This window comes from Phoca vitulina, unplaced genomic scaffold (genome assembly GCF_004348235.1).
Source record: "Phoca vitulina isolate PV1807 unplaced genomic scaffold, GSC_HSeal_1.0 scaffold11, whole genome shotgun sequence".
Lineage (NCBI taxonomy): Eukaryota > Metazoa > Chordata > Mammalia > Carnivora > Phocidae > Phoca > Phoca vitulina.
This window is the reverse complement of record NW_022589714.1, coordinates 40,973,010-40,997,527: the sequence shown is the minus strand read 5'-3', so window position 1 is coordinate 40,997,527 and position 24,518 is coordinate 40,973,010. Positions and strand designations below refer to the sequence as shown.

Here is a 24,518-nt window from a genome sequence, read left to right as displayed (position 1 = left end):
ACTCCCACTTTTCTACTCCCCACATACAATAAATATTAATTGGTAGAGTTCAGTCTGCAGCATTCATTCAAACCGTTTTAAAAACATTAGTTGTCATTACCAAGCACGTTTTATAAATACTATACAACAATTTTGTCAGCACAGAGCAGCAATTTTAATGGGAAGAGAACATTTATGAACATTTATTTTAATCCTACTAGATACTATGCGAAGTGAGGTGTTTTCACGTATATTTGCTCAGTTAATTCTCACAATGAGGTAGGTGCCAGTGGCACTCTATGGATGAAGAATGGATATTTGAATCGGTTGTTAAATGACTAGTCCAGGATCACACAGGAAAAAACAGCAGTACCTAAGCCCAAGATAATTGCTTTGCATTAGTGCACTTCCAGTAACTCTACATCTGTGGCAAAGAACAGGAGGTTTACTTAAGTAAAGTTTTGTGTCATGGTAAAATTTAGTTGGTGGTTAGCAATATCCTGATGCACTTTACATGCCTTGTTCAAGAGGGGACAGAGCTGTAAATCTGCACTCCTACAGAAACAGTGTCTGATTCTAAAATTTAAACATAGAGACTTATTATCAGTGCAGGCTGGCTCAGTCAGGAGAGCATGAGACTCTTGATTTTGGGGTTGTGAGCTGAAGCCCCACATTGGGCGTAGAGATTACTTTAAAAAAAAAAAGGAAAGAAAGACTTTCCACTGCAGCTAGTTGTTTTTAGAGAAAACACTGCAAAGGAAACATACATTCACTAGAGTCAATAACAGTTTTATAAAGAAGCTATCTCTTGGAGATCATATCTAAACAAGTGCCAAAAATTACTGTGTCTTACAAACATGAAAATTTTGTAAGAATTTTGAATATTAGAAAAATGTTTCCTATAATCACAGCTCTTCTTTTAAAAATTAAAGCTAACTCTAACCTACATATCACCATTCACTATAGTATAAACATAAAGAGATATTGTTGGTTTTTCCCTGAAAATTTCCATTGAAAAACTGGTATTTATAAAATAAACATTTTAGAAGGGCTCTAAAATGGATACTACTAAAGATACAATAAGGTTTAGATAAATTGATGGACTATTTATCTGTGCCAAACAATGAGATATTAGGAGTGTTTGGACAAGAACCAAAACCCTGTAGAGCTTTCCAATGAAACAGTTCTAGCAGAAACAATACAGAGCTCGATGGCTACCCTGTTATCTGGTTAAAGTATTCCAAGATACAAAATAAACCCAGATCTTAAAAATATATAATTGTATCAAATTATAAAACAATACCCTAATTAGGTGTCATGGTTAAGACAGTAGGTTTAGGCATTAGGTTGGCTGGATTAGAATCTCAATGGGACCCAATTCGTAGCCTGGGCTCAGTTTCCTCACCTACCTCATACAGCTGCTGGGGAGTTAGGATGTGCAAAGTGCTCAGAAGAGTCAATGGCATAATAGCATCATCTATTATTTTTCTAGTTTTACCTCATGTAAAAAATAAAACACATATGTAAAAAAGACTGAAAGCCTCTCATTACTGAGCTAATCCATTTCCAAGTTTAGAATTTAAAAGATAATAAAAAGAAGCAAAATCCTAGCTTTCTTGATAACAGTCAGGATGGCGGTTAAGCTGGGGTGGGGTGTAAGGGAGCATCATAGAGGCAATTTACACTTACAGGACGGTTAATCCTGGCTTTTGTTTCACTGGTCTTTAAAATGTACATGTTTTGGGGGACCTGGCTGGCTCAGTTGGTAGAGCATGCGACTCTTGATCTCAGGATTGTGAATCTGAGCCCCACACTGAGTGTAGAGATTGCTTAAAAAAAAAAATCTTAAAAAAAAAAATGTACATGTTTTAAAATATATTTCACTAGCAGTTTTGGGGTGGAGTCTTTTGGGTTTTTCACATAAAGTGGGAATGCAAGCTGGTGCAGCCACTCTGGAAAACAGTATGGAGGTTCCTCAAAAAGTTGAAAATAGAGCTACTGTACAACCCAGCAATTGCACTACTGGGTATTTACCCCAAAGATACAAATGTAGTCATCCGAAGGGATACATGCACCCCAAGTTCATAGCAGCAATGTCCACAATAGCCAAACTATGGAAAGAGCCAAGATGTCCAACAACAGATGAATGGATAAAGAAGATGTGGTATATATATAAAATGAAATATTATGCAGCTATCAAAAAAAAAAAAAAAACCCCGAAATCTTGACATCTGCAACAACGTGGATGGAACTGGAGGGTATTATGCTAAGTGAAATAAGTCGATCAGAGAAAGAGATGTATCATATGATCTCACTGATATGAGGAATTCTTAATCTCAGGAAACAAACTGAGGGTTGCTGGAGTGGTGGGGGTTGGGAGGGATGGCTTGGCTGGGTGATAGACATTGGGGAGGGTATGTGCTATCATGAGCGCTGTGAATTGTGTAAGACTGATGAATCACAGACCTGTACCTCTGAAACAAATAATACATTATATGTTTTAAAAAAAAAGAAGATAGTAGGAAGGGAAAAATGAAGGGGGGGGAATCGGAGGGGGAGACGAACCATGAGAGACTATGGACTCTGAGAAACAAACTGAGGGTTCTAGAGGGGAGGGGGGTGGGGGGAATGGGTTGGCCTGGTGATGGGTATTAAAGAGGGCACGTAATGAACGGAGCACTGGGTGTTATACACAAACAATGAATCATGGAACACTACATCAAAAACTAATGATGTAATGTATGGTGATTAACATAATAAAATTAAAATATATATATAAAATATATATATATAAAATAAATAAAATATATTTCACAATAAAAAATTAGAAAAAATAAAAGTTAAAAAACATTTCCAAAGTACAATGAGAAAGCACTGTTTAACCGGAGAAGACAGGGAGAGGAAAAAAAGCAAAAAATAAAACCAATGCTCTATTATTCTAAGTGTTCTAGGTTACTTCAGATTATGTATGCAACAGCTTAGCTCAGTTATGGAAACACTTCCATTGAATTCCGTTCAATCCTAAGAGACATTTTTCTTTGTGGGTTAGTTCTTACAAATGGTGTCACTAATTCACTGGGAGCACCTCTTTATGACCATGAAACCTGGAGGTTGTAAGGAATCTCAGAGGACTTCTTTTACAACACGTTCATTTTTCAACAGAAGGGAACATTAGACCCCTGAGCTTCCAAACAGGCTTTCCCCCACTCTACTCCCAGCTGTTACTGCTAGCCACCAATGTGACGCAAAGGAAGGGGCAGAGCCAGTTCTTTCAATTGCTTTGAAATAGTGACTAGAGAAAAAGTGAACTTATACCAACCATCAGGAATCTGTTTAAGACCTAATATGTACCTCTAACAGATGCTAGCACCTACAGAGGAGCCCAGTACCTCAGTCAAAGGCATTCCATAAATATGTAAGTAAATTTCGTCAAAAGTACAATATAGGGGTTCTGCCCCAAAGAATTCTATGTCAACATACAATGAATCTGGCAGTGTGCTGTGGGCAAATGTACCACATACAGAATATAGGAGGGAATGGGGAAATAAGACAAGAGATTTATGTCCCAGGGCGCCTGGGTGGCTCAGTCGGTTAAGTGTCTGCCTTTGGCCCAGGTCATGATCTTCGGATCCTGGGATCGAGCCCCACGTTGGGCTCCTCACTCAGTGGGAGTCTTCTTGTCCCTCTCCCTCTGCCCCTCACCCACTCTCATGCTCTTTCTCTCTCTCTTGCTCTGCTCTCTCAAATAAATAAATAAAATCTTAAAAAAAAAAAAAAGATTTATGTCCCATGGGGTAAAATGGAGGAAGAGGCCTTAGAGGAGAAGAATTGAGAACTGAGTTTTGAAAAGCTGGTAAAGAAAGCACTCTAGGATTGCTCCAAAGAAACCTGTTGATATTTTTATAAAACCTGCTTCCCTTTTCCACATTACTTCCACATTTTTTTTTTTTTTTAAAGATTTTATTTATTTATTTGAGAGAGAGAGAGCACAAGAGAGGGGAGCGGGAGAGGGAGGAGCAGACTCCCCGCTGAGCAGGGAGCCCGATGCGGGACTCGATCCCGGGACTCCAGGATCATGACCTGAGCCGAAGGCAGTCACTTAACCAACTGAGCCACCCAGGCGCCCCATTACTTCCACATTTTAATAGGCATCCTGATTTGTTCTAAATTATTTCAACTACTATAATTATATTCAGGAAAGCATTTCTACCTTCCCCCTCAAAGAACTTTTGGAAGCCACTGAGAATGGAATAGTAGGAGGAAAAAAAAAAAAGAAACCTTTTAAATGCTTACTATAAATTCTTCAAAACAGAAACATCTTTAGATGGTAAAATACACATTTTCTCAAGTTTGAAGTTCACCAAAATAAAACTGGACCCTAAAAATTAACAGAAAGAAAAACATTTTAAAAATCCCCCACACTTATGACTGCAAACTTAAAGCATATGCAAAGTTAACAGGACATGTGGGTGATCTGAGCAATGGATAAAGGGCTTCTATTTCCAGTTACTTTAATGGGAGAAGATAGAACCATAGTGGTAAAGAAAAGACAACTGGAGAAGAGACTCAGTTCCAGTTCTAGATAGATGAGCAAACATAAATAGGCCACTTCTACACTCTGGGTCTGTTACTACGTCCATAAAAAGTTCTATTATTCTCTCTATAAAGTTCCTAAAGCCACTCAGGTGTCATTCTCTTTTAGCAAGCTACATGTTAGGCATTAATCCATGAGGATAGCAAAAACCAAAATGAATTTATGTTATCCAGATTTCTGTACTGTAGCAAAATTTTGCAATTGCCACAAGCCATTTTATTAAGTCTTGTATTGAAACAGAGCATTAGAGAAGTTTGGATTTTCAGTGAAACATGATTCATTGAACACCTGCATTTACCTCTCTGCTCTCTCCATAACTCCACTGAAACAGCAGTAAAAACAAGATCTGAAGGACAAAGAATAGGAGAGGCAACAACTACAACAAAGTTTGTGGAAGCCAGAAAGCAGATGGATGGGTTATTTGATTTAGCAGAGCATAGGAGCACGTTAAGGGGAACCTCAGATCAAACTGAATTGTGCTGGGATACACCAGAGAAGCTCAGAATACCTCTGAAAGTGGGGATAGCAGGCAGGGATGAAAAAGGAGAACAGGGTGAAAGTTCTGCCCCAAGATTCCCACCCTGACTCCAAGCAGCCACTGGTCAGAGGCTAGGAAGCCTACTCTGGAAACTAGAGACACTGGACTCAAGCACAACTAGGGGCAGGCCTAGCAGTCTAAAAAGATGGGGATTATGGATGAGTTGATATTCTGAAAGGTAGATACCTCCACCTCTTTCCCCACTCAGCTCCCCAAATGTTGCAGCCAGGGGTGTAAACTGAGGATGGGAGCATTCTCTCCAGGGAAGAACTTGGCCAACAGAAAAACACCTACAAATACTGACTGCTAAAAGTGAGCTCTTAACTACCTTATAATGAATAATACGATCAGTCAACTTTCAGAAGCCCCCACTCCCAACAAATCCAGCTTTCAGTTTTTCAGTGGTTCCTTATGGAACATGGTAAGACATCCAAGGCTAAACATTTAAGGAAATCCCCTAAATGAAAAACCAAAAGAAATGATCAAGTAAAGGTATTTTAAGGAAATAGATGGTGCAGGAGGCTGAAGAAAAAAATGTAATTACAATTAACATACTCAGAGAAGAGCTATTCCTCCCATGAAACAAAAACAGACTATTTCGAAGCAACATTCAGAGGGGCACCTGGCTGGCTCAGTTGGTGGAGTGTGCGACTCTTGATCTCAGGGTTGTGAGTTCAAGCCCCATGTTGGGGGAAGAGATTACATAAAAATAAAATCTTTTTTTATTTATTTTTAAAGATTTTTATTTATTTAATTGAGAGAGAAAGTGTACACGCGGAGGGGCAGAGGGGTAAGGAGAGGGACAAGCAGACTCTCTGCTGAGCACAGAGCCCGATGCAGGGCTTGATCTCAGAACCCTGGGTTGAGCTGAAATCAAGAGTCAGATGCTCAACCCACTGCGCCACCCAGGCACCCCCAAAATCTTTTTTTTTTTATTTTTTTTAATTTTTTTTTAAAGATTTTATTTATTTATTTGAGAGAGAGAGAATGAGAAAGAGCACATGAGAGGGGGGAGGGTCAGAGGGAGAAGCAGACTCCCTGCTGAGCAGGGAGCCCGATGCGGGACTTGATCCCGGGACTCCAGGATCATGACCTGAGCCGAAGGCAGTCGCTTAACCAACTGAGCCACCCAGGCGCCCTTTTTTTTTTTTTTTTTTTAAAGATTTTATTTCCCCAAAATCTTTTTTAAAAATAGCAGTATTCAGAGAAAAAATTTGGAGATTAAAAATATGATAGCAGAAACATAAAACTAATTAGAAGAGTCTGAAGATGAAGTCAAGACATTTTCCAAAAAGTGAAGAGACAAAAAAGATGAGAAATAGAAAAGATAGGAAAAGTAAAGCAGTCCATACATTCCAAACACAAATAAAGAGAGTTCAGGAGGGAAAGAACAGGAAAACTGGAGGCAAGAGAGAGAAGGGGGAGGTTGGTTAGAATTTAAGAATTCAAGAAAATCTCCCAGAACTGAAAGATCTATGTTTCCAAATTGAATAGGCCCCCAGTGTGCCCTGCACAACAGATAGAACAAGGCTCACAGTGAGGCAGGTTATCATAAAATTTCAGAACATCAGAGACAAAGATCAGCTCCTAAAACACCTCTAACCAAGGAGGGGAAAGAAAAAGTCAGAACGTCATCAGACTTTTCATTAGCAACACCAGAAGCTAAAAATCAACAGAGCAATTCCTGTTAAACTCAGAAAATTATTCTATATTCTATTCCCAGGTAAACTATAAATCAAGTACGAGACAAAAGGAAGACATTTTCATACATGCAGATTCCCAAATGTACATCCTATGCAGCTTTTTCTTAGGAACCTTCTGGAAGAATTGCTTAAGTATAAACAATGAAGAGGGAAGACGTGGGGTCTAGGAAACAGGGGTCCCAACATAGGGAGATGAAGGTAGATCCAAGAATGAGAGCTGTGCAGGTCTAGAGAATGAGCCATACAGACTTTTAAAAACAGCAGCATGAGCCTACTGCTTAAAAGTGTGGCATTAAATACCAAAAGAAAGAGCTGGAAGAAAAGGAAATGGAGGTCCCCGTAGAGGCCAAATATTGGGGAAAGGAAAAGCAGGTAGGGTACTTTTTATGCTACATACAGCTTAGCACTGATAAATGTTAAATTTTAAAAGATTCTTGAAAAGGTTAAAAAGAATGTTTTAAAATCACATCTAAAAACACGATTTTCCAAGCAAGATTTCTGGGGAAAAAGAAAATAAAAATGTAATTTTCAAGGTAGAGTAAAATCAAGTTATTTGAAAAAACACATTGCACCTTCGCATAGAGTGTGGCTTTGCTTGAAAACAATTAAGAGCAGGAAATAATATTTTGCTGACAGATACTTACTCAAAAGTCATAACCTCAAAGCCAGCAAAAAAAAAAGGAAAAATTTAAGCATATTATGGTATTATTGGGGGAAAGTTCACAGTTTATGGCTATATCAATCACTTCACAAATTAAAATTCCTTTTTCACAGTCAAGCAGATGCTAAACCAAAGTCAAAAGAATAACTTGACTGCATCACATTTTGATAAGAAATGAAAACACTTAAGAAACTATTGTTTCCTCAGGAAAGCGCAAATACTGTGGATTTGTTGAAACAAGCCAACATTTTGTATCAGAGACATTTATCCTTTCCTGAAAACTGACATAAATAGTGAGATTCGCCAGCAGATCTGAACTGTTCCCAGCTTTCTCTAAGACTCTCAGAAATGGCATCTCAGAAAATATGCTCTTCTCTATCTCCAAATACTGTAAAAATTAATCTATAGCCCTCTTGTAGCAAATGCATAAAAAATAGTATTTGTTCATTTTATTTAGTATTATCTACTTATAGTCAATGAACGTCAAGGTCATGCTTAGGATCAAGCATTGGGCTTTTCAATAAACAGACAAGTGGAGAAGGTGTTGCCCCCTACTCAGTTTTCTGATATCTAGGGAGACTGGAGCTAATATTTTGATAGTCTAACAATTTGTGGCTAGGGGAGATCTTTTTAAACTAATGAAATGAAGCACTCTCCCAACCAAATCTACTCTGGTAAAAACGCTTGCTCTCCTTTCAGCATAAATGAAGACAATGAGAATAGATTAATTAGCAAGGTGGCTTAATTGTAGCATACTCTACAGCTTTTGAGTTGAATGCATAAAAATATGTTTGTTTAGGGGTATCTGGCTGGCTCAGTTGGAAGAGTGTGTGACTCTTGATCTCAGGGTCCTGAGTTCAAGCTCCACATGGGGTATAAAGATTACTTAAATAAGTAAAACTTATAAATAAATAAATAAAATTTTAAAAGAATATGTTTGTTTCAGTCCCTTGGAATCAGGAAGAAAACAATACTTTAAGCTTCTGTATAAAATATGATATTCTTCCTTTTCTGAAGTTTGAGAAAATACATCAATATCTTACAAAATATAATGCATAACCAAAAGCTCCTCCAGCTTCAAAAAATAATAAAATACTATGTCCAGATCTATTCTCTAAGCAAATTAGCAAGACAGTAGAAAAAAGTCTACACTGCAAGAAAAAAAATTTTTATAACAATGTATGGTGATAAATGTTACTAGACTTATTGCGGTGATCAATTCACAATATATACAAATAGCAAATCATGTTATACACCTGAAACTAACATAATGTTATATATCAATTATACCTCAGTAAAAAATATTTTTGATACTATGTTTATTCTTTCACGCTTATTTCACAGAAGGGAAACAGTTAACTAAAACATGAAGAAATGTTCAACTCACTAGTAATTAGAAAATTCAAATTAAAATAGACATTATTAAATGGCAGAAATTCGAACTGTGGACAACAGCAAGTGTTGGGAGGTTGAGAATACAATGTCTGTGAGGTGTGTACACTCAGCAGCCTGACAGTGCTTCTGTTACAATGCCACTCCTGAGTCTGTATCCCAAAGAAATTCTCAAACATGTCCACGACGAACACAAACAAGACTTGTTATTGGTAGCATTGTTTATGGTAGCCTAGGCACCCATCACTATGGGAATGGATGCACACCATGGAATAGCATGCTGCAGGTAGGAGCAATTAGCTAATGTACACCCAAAACCATTCACAGATCTTAAAACACTGCCCAGTGAAAAAAGTAAAACCAAAGTAAGAGCTATAGCATTGTTTTTTAAAGATTTTATTTTTAAATAATCTCTACACCCAACGTGGGGCTCAAACTCAGAACCCCGAGATCAAGAATCGCATGCTCCACCAACTGAGCCAGCCAGGCACCCCAGAACTACAGCATTTTTACAGGGAGAATTCTATAGCCAAATTCGGCAATAGTGTAGTGTCATAAACAATTTTGGAGTTAAAGATAAGTACACCAAAAAATCACTAAGAATTTTAGAAAGATGCATATAGAATCAAGGACATACATCAAATACATTAGATAAGGTGCTTGTGGGGTAGGAGAGGAAAATAGGTATGGAAATAGAGGCTGAACAGAAGGCCTTTATACACCAATGTTAGTCTGTGTGCAAATCACAGGGTATAAAGTTAAAATTCAAAGTATTTTTTATTCATGCACACATTAATTTATTCAATAAAATTTACTGTAAGTGCGAAGTATTGTGCTTAAATATAAACTTTAATGTTATTTCTGTTGAAGGTTTTTATTTTAAAACCTCAAAAAGATATATGCTTTAAGATACATTTTAACTGGAAGTGGAAAGGAAAAATAATTTACTATAGAATTCATATACTATAAAGTGAGAAATTCATCATTCTTAAAATAGTTTTAGAAATTTTTTTCATCAAATATAAATATACCTTCAAATTCTTTAGATGACAAAGTTAAATGAAAGGTTGAAATACAGAATGAACTCTGAAGTCCTACCAAATTACATTGTCATATTTCAATCCACAAGTAAAACATCTTTTCTCGGGGCTTAAGTGGTGAAACAATTTCTTTTTGGAGGAGAAATTTTTTCTACTTTATTTGTTCTATATGATTTTCCCAAAGATATTTCAACTGCTCAGGAACACCTCTCGCCAGATTTCTGTTTTCTAAAAGAATTCACAAGCAGACTGCTGGCTGCCAATGTAGGTGTTGTAGCTAATACGCTCATTACACTGCACTGCTAACAAAAACTGATGAACACATTCAGTGCAAAGTGACATATCTATTCCACATCCCACGGGCATGGAAAATGATGTTTCCCCCCCAAATTACCTGTTCCCCTCTTTTTTTTTTTTTTACAAACCCAAAAGGTAACTAGTATACAAGCTAATGTTGGTAAAAAAAACCAACAGCAATTTGTAGGACATCATACGTCTAAAGCTCTAAAATGATAACCCTTCAGTATTTCAGATTTTAAATACTAAAAGTTAGTAGGTGGGAGGATCAAAGGTGAAAAATAGCAATGGTCTGTCAGAGGGGTCAGCAGTATCATCAGCACACATAATAAAAGACAATATGTTAATTTATTCAGGCTTACAAAAGATAATATATTTGTATTTTCATTCAATAATAATAGCTAATAATGAACACTTACTATGTGTCAGTTATTGTTCCAAACATTTTATATGCATTATTTTAGCCCTCACAAGAACCCAGCGGACTAGGTACTCTGATCATCTCCATTTTATAGATCATTTTTCACAACAAATGCAGACTTTATCATTGCCTTTAAAACCTCCACCAAATGGTCTCAAATTCCATTATACCCCCCTTTCTGCCATTCCAGTCCTCACTTCTGACTCAAAAATTTGACTGATGTATATCATATGAAAGAAGCAGTTCTCTTCTCCAGCCAGCTTCCTTCTTCTCCCTTTCTACTACAGAAGACCCCCTCATAAAGATGTTGTCAGTGAACCCCTTCCTCAGAGGCTTATTGAAAGTAAACACTATAGGGCGCCTGGGTGGCTCAGATGGTTAAGCGTCTGCCTTCGGCTCAGGTCATGATCCCGGGGTCCCGGGATCGAGTCCCGCATCGGGCTCCCTGCTAGGCGGGGAGCCTGCTTCTCCCTCTGCCTCTGCCTCTCTCCCGCACTCGCGCTAACCCTCATGAATAAATAAATAAAAAAAAAAAAAAAAAAAAAAACATTTAAAAAAAAGAAAGTAAACACTATAAAAGTATATAGAGGAAAAAGTGAGTAACTCCCCTGAACAAAGGGAACACCTCGATAACAGTCCTTACATTTTATGAAAATAGAAATATTCTACACATATTGTTCTGTAACATAACTTTTTAAAAATACATAATTTTCGGAATGCCTGGGTGGCTCAGTTGGTTAAGTGTCTGCCTTCGGCTCAGGTCATGATCCCAGGGTCCTGGGATCGAGTCCCACATCAGGCTCCTTGCTCAGCAGGAAGCCTGCTTCTCCCTCTGCCTGCTGCTACCCCTGCTTGTGCTCGCTCTCTCTCTCTGACAAATAAATACATAAAATCTTTGGTAAAAATATATCATTTTTAAAATAAAAATATAATTTAACAGGGACATGTGGCTGGCTCAGTTGGAAGAGCATGTGACTCTTGATCTCGGTGTCATGAGTTCGAGCCCCAGGCTGGGCATAGAGATTACTTAAACAAACAAATAAGAGCTTCTAGGTGTATTTAAAAATAAATAAATAAAATAAAATTTAACAGTGGATTTCTTTCTACATCAGCAAATAGAGATCCACTGCATTCCTAACAGCTTAATGGTGGTTCCACTGTGTGGAAATGTCACATGTCATTTTTTTCCTATAACAAACAATGCTATTGTACTCATATTCTTCATGCAAGTGTATGAATATATCCATAGACAGATTTCTAGGAGTGGAATTGCTGGGTCACAGGATAAACACATTTTAAATTCCAATGGACACTGCCAAATTTACCTCCAAGGAAATTTACATTCCCACCAACAGTGTGTGAGAGTTCCAACTACCCCACATCCTTAGCCTCTACTGGCTACCATCATCTTTCAATCTGAGAGGTAAAAAGTGGCAATTATGTGTTTTATTTTATATTTATTTAAATGATTAGGATTATTGAATTGATATCTTAAATAGATTTTGAATTATTATTAGTTGTAGGCTAAGCTGAACTGCCTACGGAGGAAAAAAAAGTTCAAGAAGCACATTAACAGGATAACTGGGGAGAATGGTAATATTTAACCAATCCAGAATTTTAGCATGAAGTAGACAATGATGCCAATCACAAATGAGTTTGATCTCTTCACTAAAGCACTTACCATTCACTTGAAATACACGGTTACCAGTTCTTCAAACTATGCCATATATTTTAGAAATGTTTCTTTTAAAAGAGTGTATTTAATTCCATAGTCATGTATTCACTTTGTCATCTTTACTTACTCCTAACACTCCTGTGTGATGTCCATTCACTTTGTCATCTTTATTTACTCACAACACTCCTGTGTGATGTCTACTTCAATGATATTTTGTTTTATACGAAATGTTGCTTATGAATCTGACCTTTGACCTCTTTTAGATGTTAAAGCGCAAGAATATAATTAGTGTCTGGCCATGAACATCCAATATAATTAAGACAACTGATATAGGTAGCTGTATTAGAAAACAGAAAGAGGAGAATAAGGGAAGTAGATGTTAGCAATGACCATCCAAAGGGATATTCTAGGCATTTTAGATTTTGAAAACAAAACACTAACAGAGGCCCCACCCACTCTATAAATGCTTACATAAAGGTGATGTCTTCTGTTCATAAACGCTGATTCACTGTCAATGGCTAGATGTTTATGATTATAATGCTATTAGCAATGATGGCTGAACTGAGCTATTCACACATTTTCTTACCTAATTTTTTTTGTGGCTACCTCCAGGTAACAATTTTTGTCAGGGAGACTTTACTAAGCTCTAACAGGGACTCTGACCTTATTATCCTGATAAATTAGTATCCATAACTGCAAAAATAAGTACCACAAATTATCTAGCATTCTAGAAAGGTTTTGGCTCAAAACTGATATATCAGTAAACCGCTCCCTACCCTTCCTTTAATTCTCAATTAAAATTTATATTCTTCATAGAACAAACTGATACTTAAGACTTTATTTCAAAGTCAAAAGCTCTTGCTACTTTAATGTGTCCACATGGCCAATCCACGTGAGCACATGACAGATACTACACATCATCTTTTCCATATCAGAGACTGGCAGAAAGAGATAGAGCAGGGGGCAGGAAAGAGCAGAGCACCAACGTGACAAAGTGCTAAAGCCAGGCTATAAATTATCTTTTGGTCACTCGTGGCTGCATTTTGAAAAAGCTGACACAAAGGTAGGACCTATCCTTCCTTTGGAGGAATACAAGTATCGTATGGAAAGCATCTTCCTAACTCACTAACAACAGAGCTGCGCTCCCACCCCTCACATAACTTGCCCAATGAGAGAAGTGCTACTGGGTTCTAAAGGCAATGACAAGAAGCTCTCTATTCTGACAATGGGAGGGAGCAATGAAGACCAGCTTCCTGGGCTCTAAACTCTGCCAGACTGCCCTGCTAATCCTTCCCAAATCCCACGTTGGGGTGGGGGTGGGGGACAGAATAGAAAACAATCCAAAATTGAATCAAGGACAGTAGCTCTGGATTACAGGAGGTCATAACATTCCTATTTGAATGGGGGTGGGGTGGGCATCGGGGCAGTCGCAGGGCATATACAAAAGCCTGTATGTTTATAAAAACACAATACAAAAATAAATTTTATCCCTGATCCTTCTGATGTGGCAACCAACATCTGCCCCCAATCATTTGCCAGCCCAGGCTGCACGGAAGGCACAGAGTAGCAGGCATTTTCACACAGTGAGGCTGGAAGAGATGCTACTAGAGTGTAAATTACTAATTAGCTCAATAGAAGACAAAGAGAGAAAATACCTGTCACAGAATGCTGTTTACAACTTGACATATAATAAAAACAACCCTGAAAATTTCAGAAGAGCGCCTTACTTTTCAGACTTCTATTAACATGTAAATAGCAAAGCAACAGTATTATAGTCTTTAAAAACTGCCCATGTCTCAGAAACAATAATGTATGACTGGAAAGAATGCTTTCCAAATAATTGATAATTTTCTCGTCCTTATGAAAGCTAAGTATTTTTAATTATTACAATCAGCTTTAATAAGGAGCTATATTTCATAGCTTTGATGATCATTTAAAGAGGTGGGGTGGGGAGAAGCCCAGAAGTGCTGTATTTTACATACATCAGAATACAGTAAATAGTCCTTTTACTGAAATTGAACAGGCCTCATTCTGCAGGCCATGCTTTTATGAAATGGACTGGCTACCATTTTAATAAAGACTGAGGATGAGCTGGAAGATAGTAGTAGGATGGAGTCAGTTAAATCTCCTTATTATGATGACAATTGAAAAGACTCCCAAAATTTAGGCTTATTTTGGGGGAAGGTAATAGCATGTTAGGATATTTATATTCATTCCCCTACCATAAGGCAAACCTATTTGTATTAATTGCAATCTGGTTCTTAAGGAAGTATATTTTGCACTTAGATCTCTTCCAGCTCCTTGATGCTACATAGGATCTTCAATATATGTATTTCACCTAAATATGTCTCAGTCACAGTGATGAACAGGCCTGTGGCTCCTGTTTTCACATAATAATCACCCATACGGGATGCCTGGGTGGCTCAGTCCATTAAGTGTATGACTTCAGCTCAGGTTATGATTTTGGGGTCCTGGGATTGAGCCCCACGTCGGGCTCCTCACTCAGCAGGGAGTCTGCTTGTCCCTCTCCCTTTGCTCCTCCCCCTACTCATGCTCTCTCTCTAATAAATAAATAAAATCTTTAAAAAAATAATAATCACCCATACGTCATTAACAGCTATTGTATCCTGAGGACTCCCTGTGTGAACACACCATGCCAGGTGCTAAGAAGATTCCCAATAGAGGTGTACACCATGACATGGTTTTTGCTGATAAGGGAGGGGCCTACAAACTTGTCATTCACAGGTAAAAGAATGTTTTTCAGAATATAGTGAAGAAAATAAACCATAAAACTCCCAAATCCACTCTCAATCCAATCTTGAGATTCCTTTGCATCGCAAGATCAACTAAAATCAAACATACCAACTTGCTGATACATTCAAAACATTCTTCCCTTTCCTTTTTATTTTTTTTAAAGATTTTATTTATTTGAGAGAGAGAGAGAGAAGGAGCAGGGGGAGGGGCAAAAGGGGAGAGAGAAGCTAAGCAGGGAGCCCAATGTGGGGCTCGATCCCAGCATGACCTGAGCCAAAGGCAAACGCTTAACTGACTGAGCCACCCAGGTGCCCCCCTTTTCTTTTTAAAATTAGGCCTTCCTATCCACTTTTTTTCAAATTTTCTTGAAAAATACGCAAGTGAAATAAAATGATAAAGCAAATGGGACAAAATGAAAACAACTGGAGAGGGACACCTGGGTGGCCCAGTTGGTTAAGCGTCTGCCTTTGGCTCAGGTAATGATCCCAGTGCCCTGGGATCGAGTCCCACATCAGGCTCCCTCCTCGTTGGGGAGCCTGCTTTTCCCTCTGCCTGCCACTCCCCCTGTTCATGCTCTTTCTCTCTTTCTCTGACAAATAAATAAATAAATCTTAAAAAAAAAAAAAAGAAAACAACTGGAGAATTTGAATGAGGGAACAGAGAAGTTCCCGTACCATCTTTGCAACTTTTCCATAAGCTTGAAACATCATAAAAATATCAAGTCACACACACAAAAAACAGCATTAACAACAGAAGCTCTCTCACAGGGTTGTTGAGAGTTTCAAATAATTCACATACTTAGCTCATGCTGGGCACTTAGTAAACACTAATTATTAGTTATTTTAAAAAATGAGTGGATCAACTGTAACAAATGAACCTCTCTGGTGAGGGAATGTTGATAATGGGGGAGGCTGGCTATGCATGTAAGAAAGCAAGGGGAAGATATGGGAAATTTCTGCATCTTCCTCTCAATTTTCCTGTGAACCTAAAGCTGCTCTAAAAAAATGAAGTCTTAATAAAAAAAAGGGTGGATCAATTTATTTAACCAAATTAAAGCATACATAAATATACTTAGTATATTGTTTGCACAGACACACACAAAGAGAAGACAGTAAAAAACCAAGGAGAGGAGCGCCTGCATGGCTCAGTTGGTTAAGCGGCTGCCTTCGACTCAGGTCATGATCCCAGGGTCCTGGGATTGAGTCCCGCACCGGGCTCCCTGCTCAGCGGGAAGCCTGCTTCTCCCTCTCCCACTCCCCCTACTTGTGTTCCCTCTCTCGCTCTCTCTCTGTCAAATGAATAAATAAAATCTTAAAAAAAAAAAAAAAAACAAGGAAAATCTGAACAGACTTTGCTATGGACATCTGCACTGAAATTGGAGTTCCGTTTTTCCTCAATGGGCAACTGTAAACCTATATGGTTTACAACAAGTCCTTGAAAAAGATAGATAGGTAACCATTTATCTGCAATGCACTTAGGCATTTTATTGGTTTGGGGTTGTTTTGTTTTATGAACACAATTTTGTAATGAAAAAAATAAGGGCATGTAGGAACCCTGATGTAATCTCTGCTTTAGACATAGCCCTTATGGTGTTTGTCCCAGGTTCCCCATCTAGAAAGCAACTGAGGAAAGGTTAATAACAGAACCACAGGATAATCTAAGGATTGGCAAACAGGACAGGTTAAGGGGTAAAATAAACCAGCACTGTTTAATCTGGAGAAGAGCATGGTGACGGATCAGTTCACCATGATCAAGCAGAGGTAATACAAGAGCACGGACTGCCTGCAAAATGCCAAGGTTCAAATCCTATCCCGACCACTTGGTAAAATTCTACAACTTAAAAAAAAAAAAGAAAGATAGAAATGTCTGAGTGTAACCTTGAGGGCAAGCCATTTAATCTCAAGGACACTTTATTTCATTACATGTAAAATGGGAACAGTAACAGCGCTAACCTCATAGGGTTGCTGCTAAGAGTAAATTGAGTTACAATCTGCAAAGAACTTATAACAGTGGCTGGCATAAAAGCATATATGTGGGTAGCTATTATTATTAAGTTTATGAAGAATTAGGGTCTCCTTAGTACTATAGTAAGCAAATATTTTTACTCAAAAATGGAGAATGGGGCAACAGAGAACACATACAAATACAGCATTAGGTGTATGCCGGTTAGACAGAAGGCAGACTGTCCTAATAGAGAAAATAATTAGAGAGAATAGAGAAAATAACCAGAAAAGATTATCTACAAAGGTTGTCACATTATCTCTGAAGATTTATGAAAATAGGATAAATTTTTATCTACCTGGGATGATTTAAGTGGGATATTGACTGACGTTGCAGGATAAACTAGAGGTCCTTTCAAGGTCTCTTCCCATCGAAAGAATCTACAATTAACCAGAAGAATATTTAAGTATGTACAACCCACTCATTCAAATCTGAATATAGAACTTAAAAGTTTTTTGCTTAGCAAACAAGATTATAACCAAAATAAAGTTCAACTGAGTTTACTTGAACAAATGAAAACAAAGCTTACATTTACCACTGGAGTCCTTATTGATGAATAGTATTATTTGAACCAAAAGATTACCCATTTTCAGTTTTAGAAATATCAACTGAGAAATAACCATTCCCAATAAGAATCAGTGTATTTAGCACACTACTGCAGCATACAGAAACAAAAGACAGGACCTAAATGGACTCTTTCCCTTGGTTGACCTTATAGTTTATATTTTTTTCTTCATCAACATCAAATAAATCTAAAATTATTTATATGAAGGTATCAAGTATAAAACAACTACATTATAAAAATGGCAAAACCATAAGCAGAGTACAACCTACTAGTAATACCAAACCTATCTAGCCAGGAAGGGAATATGCACAAACATCCTACAGAAACAGGTGCCCCATACCAAAGTTACTGTTCAGCTTGAAAGTTAACATTTCAGACTAATCCTCTTGAAATTTAGCAGCAAAAAATAGTAATTTCTAAAAATCTTCTGTTGAATTACAAAATCAATGTAGTCACCTTGAACACCTGCTTAAGAGAATCCAGATTCCATGAACATAGCAGCTGAATCCAGATAGATTTTAGATTCTAAATTATTGACATATATGAACAACTACTGTTTCTGATATCCACTAATCAAAATATAATTTTGCTGTTACAAATGCTATCATCTTTGCTATTTACACAAAAACCCATAAAACAGCGGCAATTCAAAATTTACACAACTTTGAAAAAAAGTTATCTTTATATATCTGAATGTACACTATAAAATAACCTCAAATAAGATTCTCAAGATCAGTTTGCATTTTTTCCTTAAGTAAATTATAGCTATCCTTTGGCACTATCAAATAAAAAAGTAATAATCATTCATATTCTTAGCTAAATATAAAAGCTTCAGAATAAAAATCATCAAAACAAAATAGTAAGAATAATCTAAATTTTGTCCCAAATTTCTCATCTTCCTTTTAATTTCCAGAAGTGTCTTAAAAATCAAAAGCTTGTAGGAAATTAATATTAATATGGCCTTCTTTATTGACAGCTACAAAATAGGGGCAGTGGAGCAGTCCAAGGCATTGCATTATTGTATGGAGGATTTTTCATGATAAAAATTTACTCATAAATTCATTACTTAACCTAAAAAAGAAGTCCCACTCTAAAATCCTCCACTATTCTACAAATCTCCCTTTCTTTATTCCATTTAGTTAATGGGTGAGTAACCTACTACAGTGTGAAATGTCCCACATAAAGCTAAAGGCAGCTTAGGAACTCAAAGCCCTCACAGTCCTGATTTAAATCTCTTCCCCAGCAAACTTCCCTAGTTGGTTATTTTCGTTCTTCTGAAACGATTTTTCAATATTCTCCAGCCACCAAAAAACAATTAGGCAGAAATCGGGTTGATTAATCAAAACAAAAAGATGTTCATCTTTCTCTATCTCAACAACGGTGGGCTCTCCATTGAAAATGAAAATGCTGTGGATAAAGCACTCTGCCCAGCGCTGTCAGGTACACCCTGCTACAACACCACACTATCACACTACACAGGCAGAGCCACACTGTAAATAAATAAAACCCATCTTCCCATTATCACAACACTAGCGAAATGCAGAGGTTTCCAACACCGAGCTGACGCTTCATCATTCACAGAAGAACAAAATCAAATCAAAATGGGTCTCATCTTTTCAAAGTGGCCATGAAAGTCGAATTAAAAGCAATGAAAGGTGGAAGCAGATTCGAGATGCCTTGAAGAGAAAAAGAGGTTTCTGGAATTTCCTACTTTTGTGGACAAAAGGACCCACAGTTTCAACACACTTAACAGTTCTCTTCTCAACAAAGAATTCCTTTCCTGCATCCCCCCCCCCCAACCTCCACTCTTACTTTTCAGTGTTTACTCCTATCTCTAGGTCTCTTTTCACTCACCATGGTTCCTCCTCTTCTGCACCAAAGGCTCCCTACACTTGATCCTTAACTATAGCGTCTGTGCCCTGACCCATGCAGACCTTCTGGAGCATCTCCCCACAACCTGCACATTTGATTCCCACTCCTGTACAGTCTAGTCCACTTCTTCATCCAACAGGACTTCTCCAGCTTCCCTTAACCCTGTTCTCTTCCCTTACACCCCATCTCATCCTTTAAATCCCAGGGCCCATCTCTTCCTTGCTTCTCTCACCATCCCTTTAGCCCTGTCTCTCCACCTCAGTTTACCTTGGATCTGGCTGAACCTCGTCAATTAACACAATTCCCCAGTTACCCTGTCCCAGACCGCCATCACTTCTCTACACCCTTACTCTTTTCTCCTTTCAGCTTGTCTGGTCCCAGAATTGTCCTATAAACGCCCCACCTCTCATCTGTTTCCCTTCACCCTTTCACTATGCTTATTCCTAACTCCACCTGGTACTCGTCCAGTATCTATTTCACCCTCCCTCACTTTCAAGAATTTACACCCATCGCCCACCCACTAACCCATACCTTTCTCAGAACCTCGCGATTCCCACCCCACCGCGGGTCCTAGTCCTTCAGCTCATCTCGCTCTGCACTAGTTCACACCCTTGTCACGTCTGGCTCTTAATCACCCTCTCTCCTCTACTCCCAACTATCACCCCAGCTCTGCCCCTCCTTGCCTTCCACTTCCAACTCTTCCCCCGGCACCCTCACCCTGCTACCATCCCCTACAAAGCTCCCTTCCTCAAACCCCTGCTCTTACACCTAACCCCAGCCTTGGTCTTCCTAACCTCATTCCCTGCCGGCTTCCTTAACACCCACCCTGGGTTTTGCCTCCTTCCTACCTCCTTGGCTGGCTTTTTCTCACTCCTCCTCTCCCTGCCTTCTAACCCTGTCTCCCCTTAATCCTCCTCATCTCATTCTTAGACCCGTTCCCCCCAACAGCCCCTAAGCCTTCCTTCGCTTCTCCCCTCAAGCCTTTTTTTTTTTTTTTTACCCTCCAACCCAGTCGTCGCCCACCCCGCCAAAATAAAGCTCCGACGCGCCCCGACTGCCGGCTCTCGCCTCCGCCGGCCCCCGCCCCGGGCGCCCCCAGCCCGCCGGCGCCGCGGTCCCGCCCCCTGCCGCCGCTCCTCCCGCCCGCGAGGCGCGCGCCGCCTTTGTCGCCCCTCACCCGGTGTGTGAGGATTTGGCTTCTTTAAAGGGGAGGGCCAGTGTGCCGGAGACTCTGTCCCCGCCTCCGAGTTTTAGAATGGGCTCCCTGGCCGTCGCGTCCTCCCCGGTCCCCGTCCCCCCACCCCCTGGAGCTACCCTCTTGGCTGCCTCCCTGCCTCCTCCGCCCCCTCCCCGACCCCCCCTCTATTTACCGCCATCATCAGCACGCGCGAGCTGTCACCAGGGCGCGAGACAACCGAACACGGCCCCGCCCCCTGCCCGCCCATTGGCCCACCCGCCGGAGCCCCGCCCCCCGGGCCCCGCATTGCGCCAACGGCGCAGCGCTCGGCCCCGACCCGGGCACAGACTGCCTCTCCGAGGGTTCGCGCCGCGGGCGCAAAGTTTAGGGTTAGCCACAAACGTGCGGCCGATTTGAGCCTGGCGTAAGAGGCGGCGGCGTAGAGGGGCGTTGTGAATCGCGGGTCGAAGTTTGGTTGAAGCACAGGAGGGTAAATAAGGAGGTTTCCAGACAAAGAGACTCTTAAAGGTACAGTCTTAAGGCTGTCCCTCCCCCTTAAAGGGCCAGACTCTCCGAGCCCATCTCCGCCCCCTTCTCCCCAGCACTTCAGCCTGCGGGACAGTGAAGGAATTCTATCTACACTAGTTCCCCGCACACTTTTGGAGCTCCTTTAACATCTCTCCCCACTGCCAAGGGGGAAAGCCTTTCTCACTATCCTATGTTTTTGTTTTGTTCTGTTAAAAGACTCAGTGATCGTTAAAAGTGTCGTTCGGAAAGAAGCAGTCTCCGAACCCTGGGGTTTCCTGAGGCTGCGTTTGCAAAAGTTACTATTGGCTACCAGACGGGTGAACACGTGTCTGACTTTTGCCACTGATGACCCAGGCGGGACCCAGCTGTTTTATGGAAATCCCTCCAAGGAAGCCAAAACTTATGAAGTTCAGCAGATCCTAGGAGACCACAGGGAAACAACAGCGGCTGTACCTCCTCCAGAGGCTGCATTGTTCTGACATAACTTGCGGAAGGTGACGTTACCCGCCCCCCCAAGTTACAAATAACAGACCAACACTGTTACATCACCCAACACATGGCTAAAGCAGGTAAAGGCTTACATGTAAACAGAAGGACAAAGAAAAGAAATAAACATACGGGTTAACAGCTACACTGGCTCAAGGCTACACATTTGTCAATATGAAATAGAGAAGCACAAAAGCTAAAGAACAACAAAATTAGAAGGGAGAAACAGCGAGTGCATGTGTAAGCATGAAACTACAATGCCTGCAGCCAGGCATATTTAAGTGTAAAAACATGTCTAAAGGTAATTAACCTGGACATTTTTAAGAGGTTTGATGATGGAAGGAAAGGACCCAGCGATTGATTGATTTGCTGAGGATTTGCCATGTGGTTCAAGAGCTCAAAGTAGGGTCTAAAATTTAGTATTCCCTTTGTTGTCTATCACCTTTAATTCTCTTTTTAAAAATCTTATCTTACATTTTAACTCCTTTATTATCAGTTTTCTCCCCTTACTCCCCAAGTCCCCTCCAAAATTATTGGAGATTCAAGATTGTATCTTTTTCAATGTTAATTCCTTAGCAAATTGCCTGACGCATAATAGGTGCTTTTACTGAGTGATGGGTTTTGGAGCCACTTAAGACTTCTGAAGGAAGGAGTGTTCTCAGAGCAGCAATCTACCGGGAAAAGATTCTCAGTGCTTTGAGCATGTATTGGATCAGTGGTTCTCAAAGTGTGGCCAGTGGAGCCCTGACACTCTTTCACAAGGTCCCTGAGATCAAGACTATTTTCATCATAATAAGACATTATTTGCTTCTGTCACAGTGATGACATTTGCACTGATGATACAAAAGTAACGATGGGTAAAGTTACTGCTGCCTTAGCACATATCAAGGCACTAGCACTCAACTGTGCTATCAGTCAATGTGCTCTTCACTGCCACCCACTCACAGGAAAAAATAACACTCGTTTCACTTTAGATATCATGATGAAATACTAAAAATTATTTGTTTTATTTAAGTACCCATCTTTTCAATACTATTCTATGTGATTAAATGGATGCATAAAGCGCTTCTATTCCTTACCTAAGTACCATCTTTTTCTTGAGAAAAAGCACTTGTGCAATTTCTCTGCATTTTGAACTGAATTTGTAACTTTCTTCATGGAATACCATTTTTACTTGAGAGAAAGCTAACAGATAAACTACATTTTGTCAGCTTTGGGTGTCTGACATATTTTCTCAAAGATAAAGTGAGCCTGACAGCACTTGTTAGCAATAATCAAACTCAAGCTCTCAAGCAAAACTTCAAATTTCTGCAAACCTGTATCCGCCACTGTGAACTTAATAGCCTCCCAAGACTTTTCTGATGAGAATGGTGGTGATGTTAGCAAATACGACTTTTTTTTATCTTGTATAACGAAATGTGTCAACACCTAAAAGATCTGCAATGTTTTCCAAACGACCAATGCATGATGCTACAAAATCAGGTATCAGTAAAAGATCCCTTCAAAGTACAAAATAAACCAATGAATATTATTATATAACACAGTACAAAAAGTTCACTGATAGAATTTGAGAATCCGCATTGCCACTAACAGCAGAGTTGTGATGTAGTTTCAAAGAACATACACAATTATGTGAAAAGATTGTTAACATACTCCTCCCCTTTTCCAACTACACATCTGTGAGGTTGGATTCACATTCTTCAACCAAAATGACAAATTTAAATGGACTAAATGAAGAAGCAGATATGAGAATCCACTGTCTTCAATTATGCCAGACATTCAAGAGATTTGCAAAGATATAAAACAATGTCACTCTTGTAAGTTTTTTGCTTGGAAAAAAGTTATTTTTCATTAAAATATTTATGTTAACATGCGATGGATTTATTTTATCTTTGAATGAATACCTTCTATTTTCTTATAAGTTTTAATAAGGCATATATCAATAGGTATAACCTACGTAAACAAAAGCTCTTTGGAACTTTTAATGGCATCAAGGAGTCCTGAGACTAAAGAGTTTGAGAACTGTGTATTAGATGAAAGCAGAATAAGGCTATTTTAGATAATTCAAATATGAGAAGGCTATGCAGCATAGCTAGCAAAAAGGTTTTAGTGTAGTTCCAGAGTTAAGAGCTTCAGTGGTTCATCCACAAGGAATGGAAAATAGAATCAAACACTGAGCTTCCTTTAAAGACACAACTGGTAACGAGTGTGATCACAATACACATGGTACCACACAGAGGTCAGAGACAGGCACAACTAAGGCCTGGGAGATGAGGGGAAACAGACATGGGTATGTTCCACAAAGAAGATATAGTCAATTCTACCCCGACTTTTTTTTTTCTTTTTTTAAAGCAGAGCCTCAGGTTGTAGAACAAGTAAAATCTTACCACTATAGATAAAATTTAAAAATAGAATTCCATCCTCCAGAGATGGGCCACACAACTGTGCTCACTGATCTGGTTCAAAAAATATACCTATACTGTTGTATACCTTCTTGGGACCCTCTCTCACTGCTCATTCTCTATTACAATAACATTCTTTCCACTGGGGGAGAATTTTAACTTGCCACCAAGCAGTATGACCCCATAACTTCCCCCCCTTTTTTCCTTTAAAGATTCTATTTTTAAGTAATCTCTACTTTGGGGCTCGAACTCATTAACCCCAAGATCAAGAGTCGCATGCTCTTCTGACTGAGCCAGCCGGGTGCCCCCATAACATCCCAGCTTAAACATCCTAACCAAACACCAGTACCTGCAACACCATTAAAAAGAAGCAAGAGCAGAGAGGGCATCTCCTTGCCTATAAAGCTTTTGACATCTATTCTCCCTTGAGCCC

The 24,518-nt window shown here is 39.3% G+C and overlaps 1 protein-coding gene across 3 annotated transcripts in view; it reads right to left on the bottom strand.

The window, feature by feature from the left end:
* USP49 (ubiquitin specific peptidase 49) overlaps nucleotides 1–24,518 on the bottom strand; it is an 83,456-nt gene that overhangs the window by 53,996 nt on the left and 4,942 nt on the right. The window contains exon 1 of one of the 3 annotated variants that reach the window (XM_032409834.1): nucleotides 17,354–18,408. The exons of the other annotated variants lie outside the window; for them this stretch is intronic. The gene's annotated coding sequence lies outside the window, so the exon portion shown is untranslated. Of the gene's footprint in view, nucleotides 1–17,353; nucleotides 18,409–24,518 lie in introns of those variants that run through there. 3 annotated transcript variants of the gene reach the window in all.